The following is a 16,095-nucleotide window of genomic DNA, read 5'->3' as shown; positions in this document are numbered from 1 at the left end:
GTAACATCGAAGACTACGCCACCCTACTACAAAAAGGGATGATCGCCTTCGCCGCCTCGGGAATCGTGGCCACGCTGTTCACCAACTAAGACGTGCTTTTTGCTGTCGTAGGATCGCTTCGCGCCGTGCTGCCCATCTGCTGATTGACCCTGGTCGTCGAAGGAGCAGCCGCCCGGCCCTCGACACATCACGCAACGACAACGCATGCATGATAAAAGCTGTGACGTAACATCGAAGACTACGCCACCCTACTACAAAAAGGGATGATCGCCTTCGCCGCCTCGGGAATCGTGGCCACGCTGTTCACCAACTAAGACGTGCTTTTTGCTGTCGTAGGATCGCTTCGCGCCGTGCTGCCCATCTGCTGATTGACCCTGGTCGTCGAAGGAGCAGCCGCCCGGCCCTCGACACATCACGCAACGACAACGCATGCATGATAAAAGCTGTGACGTAACATCGAAGACTACGCCACTCTACTACAAAAAGGGATGATCGCCTTCGCCGCCTCGGGAATCGTGGCCACGCTGTTCACCAACTAAGACGTGCTTTTTGCTGTCGTAGGATCGCTTCGCGCCGTGCTGCCCATCTGCTGATTGACCCTGGTCGTCGAAGGAGCAGCCGCCCGGCCCTCGACACATCACGCAACGACAACGCATGCATGATAAAAGCTGTGACGTAACATCGAAGACAACGCCACTCTACTACAAAAAGGGATGATCGCCTTCGCCGCCTCGGGAATCGTGGCCACGCTGTTCACCAACTAAGACGTGCTTTTTGCTGTCGTAGGATCGCTTCGCGCCGTGCTGCCCATCTGCTGATTGACCCTGGTCGTCGAAGGAGCAGCCGCCCGGCCCTCGACACATCACGCAACGACAACGCATGCATGATAAAAGCTGTGACGTAACATCGAAGACTACGCCACCCTACTACAAAAAGGGATGATCGCCTTCGCCGCCTCGGGAATCGTGGCCACGCTGTTCACCAACTAAGACGTGCTTTTTGCTGTCGTAGGATCGCTTCGCGCCGTGCTGCCCATCTGCTGATTGACCCTGGTCGTCGAAGGAGCAGCCGCCCGGCCCTCGACACATCACGCAACGACAACGCATGCATGATAAAAGCTGTGACGTAACATCGAAGACTACGCCACCCTACTACAAAAAGGGATGATCGCCTTCGCCGCCTCGGGAATCGTGGCCACGCTGTTCACCAACTAAGACGTGCTTTTTGCTGTCGTAGGATCGCTTCGCGCCGTGCTGCCCATCTGCTGATTGACCCTGGTCGTCGAAGGAGCAGCCGCCCGGCCCTCGACACATCACGCAACGACAACGCATGCATGATAAAAGCTGTGACGTAACATCGAAGACTACGCCACTCTACTACAAAAAGGGATGATCGCCTTCGCCGCCTCGGGAATCGTGGCCACGCTGTTCACCAACTAAGACGTGCTTTTTGCTGTCGTAGGATCGCTTCGCGCCGTGCTGCCCATCTGCTGATTGACCCTGGTCGTCGAAGGAGCAGCCGCCCGGCCCTCGACACATCACGCAACGACAACGCATGCATGATAAAAGCTGTGACGTAACATCGAAGACAACGCCACTCTACTACAAAAAGGGATGATCGCCTTCGCCGCCTCGGGAATCGTGGCCACGCTGTTCACCAACTAAGACGTGCTTTTTGCTGTCGTAGGATCGCTTCGCGCAGTGCTGCCCATCTGCTGATTGACCCTGGTCGTCGAAGGAGCAGCCGCCCGGCCCTCGACACATCACGCAACGACAACGCATGCATGATAAAAGCTGTGACGTAACATCGAAGACTACGCCACCCTACTACAAAAAGGGATGATCGCCTTCGCCGCCTCGGGAATCGTGGCCACGCTGTTCACCAACTAAGACGTGCTTTTTGCTGTCGTAGGATCGCTTCGCGCCGTGCTGCCCATCTGCTGATTGACCCTGGTCGTCGAAGGAGCAGCCGCCCGGCCCTCGACACATCACGCAACGACAACGCATGCATGATAAAAGCTGTGACGTAACATCGAAGACTACGCCACTCTACTACAAAAAGGGATGATCGCCTTCGCCGCCTCGGGAATCGTGGCCACGCTGTTCACCAACTAAGACGTGCTTTTTGCTGTCGTAGGATCGCTTCGCGCCGTGCTGCCCATCTGCTGATTGACCCTGGTCGTCGAAGGAGCAGCCGCCCGGCCCTCGACACATCACGCAACGACAACGCATGCATGATAAAAGCTGTGACGTAACATCGAAGACAACGCCACTCTACTACAAAAAGGGATGATCGCCTTCGCCGCCTCGGGAATCGTGGCCACGCTGTTCACCAACTAAGACGTGCTTTTTGCTGTCGTAAGTAGGAATTTTCCCTATTCATTCCGTCTTTTTGCTCTATAAGTTTGTGGCCATTGATCCCTGTCTGACTCATGATTCTGTGATTTGCTTTCCCTTGGTTTCCTGCTTTTTATTTAATGGGGATCGATGTGTGTACGTACCGAGCGCGCATTGGCACGTTTTTCGCTCACCAGCGTCGTGATCACACTCATGATTATGGCTGGAGAGGGGTACCCGGACTAATCTGCGTGCTTTGCCCAAGACCGTCTGTGGTGCTGCTGACTCTTTTTTCACTGTTACTGCTTTGTTCTGGGGATGTCGAGGCAAACCCTGGTCCAAAGATGGACGACGTTTTAGCTCTCATCAGTGAATGCCATAGTGAAACCACAGCCACCCTAGCTGCAATAAAAAAAGACATAATCAGCATAAAAACGCGGGTTAAAAACATTGAACAGAACATCGGAAGTGTCCCCGAAATTGGGAACAATGTCGAGGCGGTGAAGTTGGGCATTGCAAAAACAAGTGAAGAGCTGGCAGATGTAGTAGACGACATGAATAACCGCATGAGACGAAACAATCTGCTCATCAAAGGCCTCCCCGAAGAAGAACAGGAGTGTTTTGCCGAATCTGAACGTATTGTGAAGAATTTCTTCTCCACCCACCTCGACTTAAACGTCACTGACATCGAACGTGCTCATCGTATAGGACAGCGCCGCTCAGGAATTAACAGGCCATTAATTGTGAAATTTCTCAACTTTAAAACAAAAACAGAGGCTTTGCGCAACGCTCACAAACTGAAGGACTTGGAATCAATGACAATAGGGCTGGAGGAAGATTTCTCTCCCAAGATTCAGCTAGCGCGCAAGAAGTTGCGAGACTTCGTCAAGGCAAATCGGGACGAAAGGGAACGTTTCCCCACACGCTTCAACAAATTGCATTTTAGGGGGAGCACCTCTATGTATGATGCAGCTACTAGCAGTGTCGTAGAAATACGCCAAAATAGGCCGAGCACAGAACGAGACGAACTAGCCTCGGCCGAAACCAGCCAAACCAACTCTCAGCCCAGCGAAGAACAACCAAGCAAAATTTCAGACTGACTTCCCCCGCCCGGCTATAGCAAACACATGGACACCAATAACGTTTCGGTTCTCTTGGCAAACTTCCGCAGTATACTACCGAAACTTCATGTTCTCAATTCATTCATCTACACATGTTCCGCGGATGTCATTGTCGGCACTGAAACCTGTCTTTCGGACGACATCCCCGACTCTGAATTGTCATTTCCGCCTTCGTTTCAAATTTTTCGTAAAGATAGGATCGGCTCTCGAGGGGGAGGAGTAATCATAACAATAAAAAAGGAATTCCGCCCGACCGTTGTACCTATTGACACAGGACTGGAAATGATTTGGGTCTCGGCACATGTTGGAACTAGAAAAATTATCTTAGGAGCTCTTTGCAGACCTCCTGACTCTGCATCCGATTTTACTGATTCCCTGAATGAGGCCTTAGAGCAGATAACACTTAAACATCCCAAATCAATTCTTGTCCTGTGCGGAGATTTCAACTATCCTTCTATCAACTGGTTGGATTATTCTGTCAGCCATCATAATAACCGAGCCGAATGTATTTGCTTTCTCAATCTGTTGCAACTTTATCAACTAACTCAGCTGGTTCGTGAACCCACACGCGGCGGTAATACCTTAGATCTAGTTTTCACCAACCATCCTGACCATGCGTCTGCTTCTGTGCTGGAGGAAATCAGCGACCACAAGATTATTCATTGCCGCTTCAGCTTGCCTCGCCCTGATAACGCAAGGATCAGCAGAGATACTGGATTACGCACGTGCAGATATACCTGAAATGAATAGCATTCTAACAAGCTTTGCAGCTGATTTCTGCCACGACTTCACTAAACGTACTACGAATGAAAACTGGTGCTTATTTCGTGATAAATTAAAAGAACTTGAGAAGATATGCGTTCCCAAATTCACAATCTCAAACCGAATAAATGATCCCTGGTTCACTAACGAATGCAAAAGGTACTTAAACAGAAAAAAGAGGGTATACAGAAGAGCTTCAAGAACCATTGCACCACTCGACTGGATAAAATATAAGGAAATTGCTGCGCTTACTGAAAGAAAACTCTAAGAAGAGAAACAAAAATACTATAACGACACACTTCCGAAACTATTAAAAAGTGATCCCAAAAAGTTTTGGCGCACTGTAAATCCTAAAAGCAGCAACATTTTACCAGCACTAACTACAGGAGAGGGCTCGCCCTTACCGTTAGACGAGTGCGCCGAAATCTTCAACAAATCTTTTAGTGACATGTTCACAAATGAACTCCCCACTGATAATTTACCGCCCATTTCTCCAACATACATACGGTTTCAATTTGCACCTATTACTATCACAACAAATGGCGTCGCACGCGCAATCGACAAGCTAGAACTAAAAAAGGCCCCAGGACCCGATGGGATCAGTACAAAGATTCTGAAACTAACATGTCACGAATCATCTGGTTTGCTCGCGCTGATATTTCAACAATCTCTGGATACAGGACAGCTCCCGGACGACTGGAAACAAGCACACATCATTCCCGTACACAAATCAGGAAGTAACACCGATCCAAACAACTTCAGGCCTATCTCACTTACTTGTATCTGCTGCAAACTACTAGAGCATATCTTCTTTTCCCACATCATGAACCATCTGAACCTAAATAACTTACTTCTCGAGAACCAGCACGGATTCCGGCAAAACCGATCATGCCAGTCGCAACTCTTTGAGCTTGTGACTGACCTTCATCAATCCCTACACATGTCTCATCTCACAGACGCCATTTTCATTGACTTTACAAAAGCTTTTGACCGTGTTGCCCACAAACGCTTACTGCTAAAGACCGGAAATTTACAGCTCGACGACAAAACAACTACATGGATCGAGCAATTCCTAACCGATCGTTACCAGTCGGTCAAAATTGAGAACCTCATTTCTAAAACCACTCGCGTATTATCCGGTGTCCCACAGGGCTCAGTATTAGGGCCATTACTTTTTCTAATTTATATAAACGACATAGCCTCTAATATTACTTCATCAATACGGCTTTTCGCAGACGACTGCGTAATATACAGGCAGATAACCACCCCGACTGATGCACTGGCTCTCCAATCAGATCTAACAGAACTAACTGAATGGTGTTCAACGTGGCAGACGGATATTAATGTCAGTAAAACTAAGCATGTAAGATTCTCTAGCGTAGCAGAAACATCACAGGATAATTACCGGTTAAATAATAGTGGAATTGACTCCGTGTCGTGTATAAAATATCTGGGAGTGTTTTTCAGTCAGAACTTAACCTGGGATGCTCACATTGAATACATAACTAATAAAGCCTTTAAAAAAATTGGTCTCTTGAAACGCCGTTTACCCCTTGCGAACGCTGAAACACGGCACAGCGCTTATACAACGCTTATCAGATCATCTGTTGAATACGCTTCTGTTATATGGAACCCCTCCCACGCGATTCTTACAAATGCTCTAGAAGCAGTACAAAATAAAGCCGTCAGATTCATACTGTCATCCTACTCACGTCATCAAAGCGTATCAGCAATGAAGCAAGCCATGAATCTTCAACCTCTTGCTACACGTAGAAAGTTCGCCCGGTTGTCATTATTTCACACCTTATACTGTAGCGAAACGCCATTCTCCCGAAATCATATCTTTCCTGCACCTCATTGTTCAGCTCGCCTGGATCATGCGCATAAGGTACGTCCGATTTTCGCTCGCACACTAAAATATCAGAAGTCGCCGCTGGTTTTGTCAATAAATGAATGGAACTCATTGCCACCCAGCATTGTCGGCCATACTGAATTATCATCTTTTCAAACAGCTTTACTAACATTTCTGAACACGGAAAATGCGTCATAGAGTGCTGAATGATTTACCGTGTCGGTGAATTTTTGGCGGTCCTTTTTAGCTTTACCATTTCTTGTGTGCTGAACAGCTCCGGAGCCTCTTTTATGTGCCATTGTATTTTTAGTTACTTATTTTGCCCTAATTATTACTCACTTGTTTGAACGTGTTGAATTTTGTGGTTTCAATATGTTATACTGCCCTTAACCAAATGTTACCCAAACTCTGCCCTCTGTATATTTACCATCATTTGTTATGAGTTGATTTGCTATGTGTGCTTTCTTTTCATCCCCCCCCCCTATGTAATGCCCTCTTCTGGGTCTTTAGGGTAAATAAATAAATAAATAAATAAATAAATAAATATATAGTAGGCATGAGGTATTTGTGTGGTCATACATATAAGCTTGTACCAGATATTTCAGGGAAGCCCGCATGTTAACTAGTCAGGTGCATAACTAAGTTCTGATAACTTAAACTGTCACAGCACCTGGTTGCAATTAAAGATTTGTAGCTGGTCATTACTGATAGCCACATAAATTTTTAGAATTTTGAAAACACAATTACCCTTGGCGCTGTGACATGGAAAGTTTGGCTATATCGACTATATAGTTACGTGCACTGGCGGGATTGGTATGCCTGCATGCATTTCAAAAGTGCTTGTATCTTGGCATGATGTAGCTAAAATTTTCTGGGCCACAGCATCTAGGGTAATCATGTTTTTGAAATTCTAAACACTGATATGGCTATTCCTAATGACCGGCTACAAATTTTTAATTACAACCAGTTGCCTGACTGCGAAAGTTATGAAGTTAATTATGAGAAATTATTTAACCGCCTTGCTAGCCGACTCTATTCACCTGTTTGCATTGCCTGCTTACACTGGTATCAGTCTGCTGCAGAAGCAGTTCTCATAACTCAAAAAGCCCATTTTTAAAAACTAGTGGCAGGCTTCCCTGAAACACATTGTATAAGACCGTCAACTGTGCACTAAGATGTCAGGGAAAAAAATGAAGGTTAGGGGTAATGTATGACACGCTGTTGAGAAGGCATACCTTGTAGGTGTTGATAAATTGGTCAGCACTGGATCGTGAGGCTGAAAAAGGTGAAAGTTTTGTACAAGCACACAAATTACCTTTCACTCACTGTTATGGTTGTTTTTAGCGATGCCGAGCACTCTTTACTGCCAAACGTCTTTTTTTTTTCAGGCTTACTGACGCGCTGCTAGAAGGATTATTTGTAAATCAGGAAACTGCAGACCTTGAGGTCTTGTACGCATTCTTGCGACACAGTCTAATGGGAGATGAGGCACTTCAATGGCTCCTTATGATAGACAAGGCTGCACAGGACATTGGCCACTCAAAAGCTCTGCTCAGTGGGGTGTTGCCATTGTTGTGCATTTTCTTCAAGGAAAATACAGAGTTCGTGTTCAATGTTTTTGAGGTGAGATTATTGCGGGGATGGATACTCAGTTGGTAATCTGTTAGCATTAACATAATTTCTGCTTTATGACCGTAGATGAAACTTGCACATATATTTGCAAAATTCTAGGGCAGTTGCTCCATCACATGAGTTCGCAGAAATTGTAGCCAGTGCCAAATAAAAATGAATTAATCAACAGTTACCAAGCGTCATTGTTCCAGTAGAATTTTATGGGCACCACCTCAATGCTTACCAAAGTGCAGAAAGCTGTGAACTTTCCTTTTTGTATTCCTGCTGCTGCAATTAGGCAGCAAGATGTTCGTTATTCCTGTGATTATTCAGCAGACTTGTTACCTGTGCGCCCTTGTGCTGAACATGCAGTTTCCTTACCAGGTGAAAATTTCTAACTGGTTTCCGACTGGTTTCCAACTGGTCCCAGTCCATCTGGTTTAAGGAACAGATTTCCAGTTGTATCTGGGACCAGTTGCATCTGCAACCAGTTGCAATCCCAGATGCAACTGGAACCCATTTCGATCCCAGATGCATCTGGGACCGTTGCAATCCCAGGTGCATCTGGGACCCCTTGCAATCCCAGATGCGGCGGGGGCCTAATGCAGACCATTCACAGATGTCTCCATGGGAGCGTCGGGACGTCCAAGCACTCTAGCTAGCTCAAATACATTTGAGTAAGCGAGTGTACATGGTTGTCACGGGAGTTCAAAACACTGAAGATAAGTTTTGAGTGCGTCAATGTTTATTGCCCTTTGCACCTTCACTGAATCTTGTATCTTCTCGCTGAGCCCGTTCGTCATGTTTTAAGACAGCTGCGGTGGCATTAATACTCTTGTGCCGAGCCCAATAGGTCGGGGTTGCTGCAAAACAATACGCAATAGTTCATTTTTATAGGTGACAAACAAGAGAATCGCACACAGCGAGTACAAATAAAATTTACGCTCTTTACCCACGCAAGTCTATGAGGCATCCAGGGGTGCACTCTGCAGCATCAAGACACGATCGTGCTGAGCGGAGTTCGCTTCCACATGCACTTCGGCACACGATCCGAACGCATGCCCACTTCTCGTATAGTAGAGATCTGTTGCATACATCACCAGCTTTTGTTTCAATGAACAGCGATTTCGGAAAAACAGCCAAACGAGTTTGCATAAAAATATAACGTGCCACTAAATGCGTTTGACTTTTTTCATTACGAACGCAAAAATAGCATAAAATACACTTAAATGAGCGAAGTGAGTACGCACCTAGAAAGGACATGATTCCATCCGGTGAAAACGACTTGGTATTCCCAATTGGTATTTTCGGGTCCAATTCGCCGAGTCGTCAAAGCAAGCAAACTGTCTTCCTTCAGCACCATCAAGGAAAGAACTGCTGAACAATCTTGCCAACAATAGTATGCGAAAAATTAATTCTATGTCGAGGTTCTTCAAACACAACGTTCCCGCAGAACACGATGAAAAATTGCACATGCCATCCGCGCGACCATTGCCACAATGGCTACCCTAGCACAGACGGCGTGTGCAAAACTGACACTTGTTTCGGCAACTTTTTTTTACTTACTACTCTGTTTTCACTAGCATAAAAAATAAGTTAATAATTTTTAAATCGTAACGAATTACGTTTCTCATAGCTGTAGTTGTCATGCATAGTTTGTGCTATTATTGACAAAATACGTTACGAACGTCAACGCGATGGCGGCGTCGAGAATTACACCCGCACCCGGTCCGCTGATGGCTGAAGACACGGCATGTCGCGCAAGTCATGGTCTTGGAAGTTCGTTTTGGGATGGTTCGGCAATTGTAAATAAATAAATAAATATAATGTTACCATGTCCGAAACGCCTATTTCACAACGGGTTGAGACAGAAAGAGAACAGGCTTAATAAAAAAAAAATTAAGCAGTAATGCATGCACACGATATTTTCGCAGCATATGCGTGTCGACACATGTTTTGAGGGAAGTGGTGTTATTCGCCAGGAGAGCGCCTTTGGGCGTTTTCACATGCAGTGCACACAGAGCAATCGGAATGATGTTCGCCAATAAGCCAGCTTCCATCTAATTTTGCATTACGTTCACTTCTGCGCCTAATGACTGTGCAATGTGCTGAGCCGCAGCAGCATTTATTTCCTTCTCGACGTCCCTCCAAGCAGTAAAAAAACTTACCATTTGGTTTTAACCCACGACCAGTTCTGCCCACTTAACCCTCAATTGGGAATTTTTGCTTCCCACTTGACCCACAAATGAAACCACTCCCCAGTTGGTCCCCCGTTCCTACTGCTTTGCTCTTAATTGGGAATTGATGTTTCCCAGTTGGTGGCACACTTGACCAATTGCCTCCCACTTGGTCCTCAACTGGGACCAGTTGGGCTCTATCTGGGTTTCCAAGTGGAACCGGTTGACTTCCAACTGGTACTAGTTGGTCTCCAACTGGTACCAGTTGGTATCCAACTGGGAGCAGTTACTCCCAGTTTAAACCAGTTACTCCCAATTGAATTTCCAGTTGAAGATTTTCACCTGGGAATTATATTCACCTGCTTATGATAATGGCGTCTTACCTCCTCAGACATCAACCTGTGTTGCTGAACTGATTAGCGACCTGCCCCCCACACCAGTGGTAGTTGTACTTGGTAAGATTTTCATAATTTTCTGGATGCTTTGAGCAAAGTGTAACCTAGAAAGCATTAAAGTGTGAAACCTCATTGATAACACAGAATTAGAGCGTGATAACCAAGGAGGTTGTTGTGAATGGCCTTGTATGTCAGACTCAATGCAGCTTCAAGAATTCGGTGAGGCATGCCCAACAAGCTAAATTTACCATAAACATGCCACAGTCTTCTCTTACAGATGATACCTGGCAGCATAACCCGCTGCCAGAACCTTGTTAGTGCAGCTATAAAATTCTGGTTTGTGGGCTATAATATTAACTTGAGAATCATCTTTAGAAAATATCACATGCATTGCCATTCATTCATCTGCATGCTCTTGTCCATTGCTTTGTAAATAATAGCTTCAGTATCTTGCATTTGCATGTACATAGGGGTACCGACATGTTTTTTTGTGAGCTGTGCTGACTTGACCAGCTATGTGAGATAGATTTGTATGCCTCATGTTCATATTATGGCAAAAATTATTCTGAGCTGTAGCATTTAAAAAAAAACAAGAATCGCTCTACAATTCCTAATATCTGATCCAAACTCAGTTTTTGATGCAGTCTTTGATGATTTTCTTTTCAGGCACAAGCACCTTTGATTGTGATTGTACATGCATTGTTACACTCGACGGAGCGAGGTGCTTTGAAGGACTGAGCTTTCTGGCCGCCATGGAGATCCTTTATGCTGCGTACTTTTGTCTCAACATGAAATACAATCAAGAACTGCAAGCCACATTGGAATTCATTCAGAGGTAAGCACATGAATTTTTCTCTTGTGTATAGACAAGTTTCTACCATATCTATCTCTTTATGACTGTTGCAGTAGCCGTAAATCCTCAGTAAGACGTGAGCAAAAAACTGCATGTAAACTGCATATGCCTGGCATCCCTCCCGCAGCATTTTGACATTGTTGCGATTCAATGTGCACGTGAATTTCGTGCTCAGTTTGACAACAATAATAACTCGAACTGATGGGCGAGTTGGTCTAACATTACTGTGAAACAGTGCAGTGGCACACGGACAAAGAAAGGACGCAACTACTAATCTTCTCTAGGTATGGCACATTCTCTCGTGTGCTGAGCATGCATGAAGCCACTGGGAGTTGAATGGCTTGTGTCGGAAGACGGGAGGCCGCTGTGCTTTTCAGTGAATGCAGCCACGGCTTTCATCCTTTCGTTCATAGTTTTTATGCCACTCTCTGTGGCAACTGCTGTTATGTCACAGAAATAAGAAATATGAACCGAAGAAGTGTGAGCATCGCTTGTAGAATCTTGCAGTTTCAGGGAAGTCGAGGAAAATATCTGTGCAAATGCTGCTGTAAAGAGGTACTTGCATAACACTGTGTTCTTTTCTTCGGAGTGCAATGGAGCACTAGTAGAATGACAATGAGAGAAAAGCCGAACGATGACAGAAACCAGAGCACCCGTCCTTTGAACAGCCGCTCGATCTAAAGACTTCAAATATACAGTGGTAGTAGTTGCAAACAGCCGATGTCTTCCGACATCGATGATGGATGAAGATGTTTATTGCTTTAACCATTTATTTGCCAACCAGACATCCTTTTGACCTTTCCCTGTAGCACAGTCCAGTTTATCTAGTGGCACCTACCTGAAGCATGCAAAATAGTTTTTGGGCTAGTCATGAGCAGAGTTAGAGAAACGACTTGTGAGAATGATCAGTATTTACTGCAGCATGTGCCATTTTAGATATGCGCAGCATGAGAGAAATGGTCAACAGGAAAGAGGAATAGAGGACAAGTGCTGCTCTAAGCCAACTGCACCAAGCCCCATGAATAAAAGCCCATTCAGGCATAGTACTTTATCTGCTACAATACGAAGCAGTACTTGATACCCTCGTGTACCAGAACACCACTGATGTCACGTTGGGTAGTAGGCGCATCCTCTGTCCACTTCGCTCAAAAGAACACAACTTGGCAAAGTGGTTGGATAGTAAAAATTAAAAAAGAAACGTTTGCAATGCTATAACCTGGTAACTGGAACATAATAAGCGGTATCACTCAAATTGGAACTTGAATACTAAGTAAAACTTCATGCTGGGCTTCGTGGTGCATATTATTAGAAGGGTACTTTGTTGTGCAACAGGACGACACAAAGCCTAGCAGACAAGGCTCCATGCTGTCTGTAGCGCTGTCATGTAGTCGGATCTGCTACTTGTCCCATTGCACTCTGAGGGACCCTTCTTCCTGAAATGTCTTTCCCAAAGACTTTTGTGGTCTTCTCCCGCAGTTGATGGCGCAACAACCAAGCATTGTTGTGAAAAAAGACAAAAGTGACAGAAAGACGAAATGTGTAGTGAATGATGCGAAACTGAAACTTCAGAGCCTTGCTGATGTCCCATTCAGTGTACCGTGAAAGCTGGCGTCTGGGTCAAGCCCATTCACTTACAGTGGCTTCATGCTCAGTCGTCTTTTGCATCATTCATCCCCTTAGTGGAGACCATTGGACGTAACGCACTGATGCGCTAATGTAGTACAGGAGTGTTAAGACCTTTCTTTGCTTTGTTTGCATGCCATTGCACTGTTTCACCGTTCTGTTAAGACAACCTGCCAGGTTATGTGGTTTAATTACAGAATAATGTCAAGTTGGCTGCACCTCATTCGGAATCTTTTCTGTAGCCCTACATCAACTTTTTGCAAAGAAAATGTGTGCAGGATTTTCTTTTCGTATTTTTTAACTGTCATTTGCTGTGCTTGAGGTGACGATAAAATTTAAGAAGCAAATAGTGTTTGTTGATGTTGAGCACCTGCTGCTTTCCATTTATTTTGAAAGAGTAATGTGGTGTGTTGGAAATAATGTTCCATATTGCATTTTAATAACATAAGTCGCAGTACTACGTCTAAGATGAAATTTCAGGCTTGTGTCATCTACATGTATATTCTACTGTTGTGAATGCTACAGGAAAGCGAACTCTTGAAGCTGCATAACAATGTCTAAATGTTCAATATAATATTGAAGTGAGTACATTTGTAATATGCATCTCTGTATGGTTAGCCATCCCATTACATGATTTATGCTACCGTTTTAAGGATCAAATGCATAAAGACAATGGACTGGTAAAACAAACTGAAGTTTAAGGAGGAATGCGTAATGAGCACTGAATCAAATACCTTGCCTTTGTTACTAAAAAACTATGCATCTCCCTCTATAGGTGTCTGGTTTGTGACAAATGATACTTCTCTTGCATTCCTTGGCAGAGTTATATTAACTAATGTGGAGAACCTGTTTCCCCCCTCCGTTTCGATGCGGCCCATCTTCATCGTCGGCCGTCGGGACGGACAGCCCTCGGCTGGGCGAGGAGGGAAGTCTCCCTCATGGGGGAAAGGGAACGGCGACGGGAGCGCCACCTCGTAGGTTACGCGGAATTCTGCGGAACCGGAGAGAGGCCCTTCGGTGTCCGGCCAACGTCGCGAGCGGTTGGAGCCGCACGCTCTCGTCACCTTCCGCGGCAGGCGCACGGGGATCCGTTGTATCTTGCCGCTGGACTTCTGGTTCCAGGCAGCGAAGTGAGCGCAGCAAACGCGCATTCTGGTCGCCTTCCCGGGCAAATGCTAGGGAACGGCTTTGCCCAAAGAATGCGGCGCGCACGGGAGAACCCGGCTGCCATTATCGGCGCATACAAACGTTCGCCGCCGATACCTCCGAAGTCGCGCCCCTGCCCCAGCCGGTAAGTCGGAAGTCCTTCTTACGTAGCCTTCTATTTCCGAGGAATGCCTCGTTGATGTTTTGTAGCTAGCTGGCCCACTCTGTGTATTAATTGCAAGTGTAATAAATAGCATATGAGTGTTAACGCTGTGTCGTCCCTTCCCTTTGTCCCTCGAGCACGAACCCCTCTGCGGTTAGCGAGCGGGAACGCTGCATCCGCGGAGTGGGAGTGCGGGCGGAGCGAAAGGCTTTGTTTCCCCCGTATTTCCACAATGGCGCCCAACGTGGGGCGCCATTGTGGAAATATTGTGGGGGACAGCCTTCCGCCCCGCCCGCACTCCCACTCCGCGGATGCAGCGTTCCCGCTCGCTAACCGCGGAGGGGTTCGTGCTCGAGGGACAAAGGGAAGGGACGACACAGCGTTAACACTCATATGCTATTTATTACACTTGCAATTAATACACAGAGTGGGCCAGCTAGCTACAAAACATCAACGAGGCATTCCTCGGAAATAGAAGGCTACGTAAGAAGGACTTCCGACTTACCGGCTGGGGCAGGGGCGCGACTTCGGAGGTATCGGCGGCGAACGTTTGTATGCGCCGATAATGGCGGCCGGGTTTTCCCGTGCGCGCTGCATTCTTGGGGCAAAGCCATTCCCTAGCATTTGCTGGGGAAGGCGGTCAGAGCGCGCGTTTGCTGCGCTCACTTCGCTGCCTGGAACCAGAAGTCCAGCGGCAAGATACAACGGATCCCCGTGCGCCTGCCGCGGAAGGTGACGAGAGCGTGCGGCTCCAACCGCTCGCGACGCTGGCCGGACACCGAAGGGCCTCTCTCCGGTTCCGCAGAATTCCGCGTAACCTACGAGGTGGCGCTCCCGTCGCCGTTCCCTTTCCCCCATGAGGGAGACTTCCTGGTGCGTCGGCCGGGAAACGAACCCGGGCCACCCGCGTGGCAGGCGAGTATTCTACCACTGAACCACCGGAAAGGCTTTGTTTCCCCCGTATTTCCACAATGGCGCCCAACGTGGGGCAAGCTCTTGGGACGAGGGACGACAGTCAGTTCGGTTCGTGGAATGCCCGCCCGGATTTAGAACAGCGTTAGGCCTGACCCGAATTCGGAGTTGTTAGCAAGGCGAAGATGCTTTCTTGACAGCGAGATGAGCGTAATAGCAGCATGGGAGGATTGCCGTGCATGCTACGCTTTTGATGAGCACTTCATCGGTACACCTGTGGAAGGTGAACCTACGAGGTCCGCTCATGGAGAGCGAGACCGAGACGTCCACGGAGAACAGCAAGCCAGAAGCGAGTGAATGCGGAAGCGTGGAGGGTGGCCCGATTTTTCTTGTACATAGTTGTAAATATTCTCTGTTCTGTCTCTTTGGCTCTGGGAGCCGGGTGCCGTAGTCAGCTGATTTGGATTTCAGTCGTGATTAGAGGAAAAGCACCGGGGCGCTGCGACACCGCGAGAAGCGGTAGGCGCCGTTCGCGTTAGGGTCACCTTGGCAGAAACGTATCTTCCTCGTGGCGTTGTGTTCTAGCTATTGTCCTTGGCCCTTTGTTGGCACCCGGAAGTGTAAGAGCGAGTAGGCCTAAGGCTCTTCGGGAGCTGCCTGTCGCTTTTGGGAGGACACAGTCGTACCGTGGCACAAGCACGCGCAAACGGGCTTGCTTGTTGTATATTTAACCTCGCTAGAGCCGAGAGGTCTCGCTCAACTACAGAAAGCTGACTTTGTTCGAACGAACTTACTTTTTTGGGCTGCGAAGCGAATTTATAATTTCGCGGAACCAGAGACGCTAACGCAGCTCAAGTGAGCTTAACATCACCATGCCGGAAAGCGAACCGCGAATGTGCTTCGTCCGAAGAGAGCCAGCTACGTTCAAATGAACCGAGCGTTTGGGCGGTGCCGGATAGGATTGTTTGGCACTTGCATTACTCCGCATTTTACCAAATGGTGAGTTTACGCGGTCTCCATTGTTTTTGCTGCAAACTTTTGGAGATCCTATAGGAGCGATAAGCAGAGTTGAAGAGAAGCTGCCCCGGCCTGCTGTCCATTGTATGGGTCTCTGCCTGCTGCCTTGCGGCCATGAGTCATCGAG

The 16,095-nt window shown here is 47.0% G+C and overlaps 1 non-coding gene across 1 annotated transcript; it reads right to left on the bottom strand.

Moving 5' to 3' along the window:
- Positions 1 to 14,913: 14,913 nt before the first annotated feature.
- On the bottom strand, positions 14,914 to 14,987 carry TRNAG-GCC (transfer RNA glycine (anticodon GCC)). The gene has a single exon. It is a non-coding gene; the product is annotated as a tRNA-Gly (tRNA).
- Positions 14,988 to 16,095: the final 1,108 nt, after the last annotated feature.

The sequence above is a fragment of the Amblyomma americanum genome, chromosome 10, assembly GCF_052857255.1.
Source record: "Amblyomma americanum isolate KBUSLIRL-KWMA chromosome 10, ASM5285725v1, whole genome shotgun sequence".
In the NCBI taxonomy this organism is placed as follows: Eukaryota; Metazoa; Arthropoda; class Arachnida; order Ixodida; family Ixodidae; genus Amblyomma; species Amblyomma americanum.
Note: the sequence above shows the minus strand (reverse complement) of the source record. Positions and strands in the feature narration are given on the sequence as shown.